This window comes from Myotis davidii, unplaced genomic scaffold (genome assembly GCF_000327345.1).
Source record: "Myotis davidii unplaced genomic scaffold, ASM32734v1 scaffold362, whole genome shotgun sequence".
Lineage (NCBI taxonomy): Eukaryota > Metazoa > Chordata > Mammalia > Chiroptera > Vespertilionidae > Myotis > Myotis davidii.
Genome location: NW_006297152.1, coordinates 3,252,766 through 3,254,087, shown reverse-complemented (window position 1 = coordinate 3,254,087; position 1,322 = coordinate 3,252,766).

The following is a 1,322-nucleotide window of genomic DNA, read 5'->3' as shown; positions in this document are numbered from 1 at the left end:
GACACAGGTATAGGTTCTGAAATCGTTTACAAGGTGGTAATTGAAATTGAAGTGAGCATAGGCATGTATTTTCTGTGGTTCTAACAACAACAATAAATACCCAGAAATCACTCCCTTATTCATAATTCCTCCATTTATTATACTCTAGCACAAAAAGGTTGGAGGACCCCCAACTTTTAAGAATTCCTTCAGTAGGTTTGATTATACAGCCATACTGTTGAAAAGTCAATGAAATTATTTTTAGTGGTACTTGATGTAAGTGACAACGATTAAGACATTTCCTTAACAAGAAAACTTTTTCAGTAAAAAACACTTGCAAAACCACATCCAATTGCCACTTGAAATATCTTTCAAGCAAGGACTGCAAAATCCCACCCCAAAGTAAATGGCCAAAACCCCACCAATTTAAAGCTAAACAAAACTTGGAATGTTTTGTCTTGGGGGGAGAGAGAGGGGGGGGGGGTGTTAGAAAAATAGAACGATAAACTAAGAAATTAATATCTATTAACCAGAGCTGTACTCCATTAGGAAAATACAAAGGAAAACCATTCTGGGTCTCTTTTTGGTCAGTGGCACTAGTCCTAGTCCCTTTTACAAAACTCCAGCTACCAAATTATAGACATTTGATAAGTCTGCTTGGGGACATACTCTTCTCAATCGCATTCTAAACAGTCAGTGTTTGCCTCACCTCCGGGTGTACAAATACAACTAACTGCTCCTTGGCATCTTGAAGCCAGAAATTTCAGCAGGCCTATGCCTACGAACTTCGTTAGTATTTTGTTATCCTTTAACCAACCGCCAGAGCTGGAATTGTTAAAAGAAAATACCGGCTGGTCCATGCTGTACATGCTCAACTGTTACGAATAGCACTAGGCTTCCAGAGTTGTTCTTTATTACAAGCAGACGATCCAACAGACACACACACACACACACACACACACACACACACACACACACGTCCTCAGAACAGCTTGAGGCCATGGTGTCCTAACCCTTCATCACTACCAGACTTTAGGACACCAAAAATGCGCCTTTTAGGCATCGGATGTCTACCCGCTATCGTTTTCAAATGTCAGCTGTCTCACACACAGATCTGTGCACGACGTGCTGGGGAAAAGTAAATCTATTTCTCAAGTCTTTGTGGCTCAAGTTTCCCTACGCTCATCTCTCAATCTGACACTGCCGGATACCTTCCTGGGCGCTTGTAAGCAAAGGCAAGGTGTGCAGAAGGCTGGGAAAAGAGCAACCCTCTCCACCGGTTTCCTGGGGCGAGCGCCCCGGTGACTGGCAGGCTGGCCCTGCAGCCCCAGGCCTCCATCAGC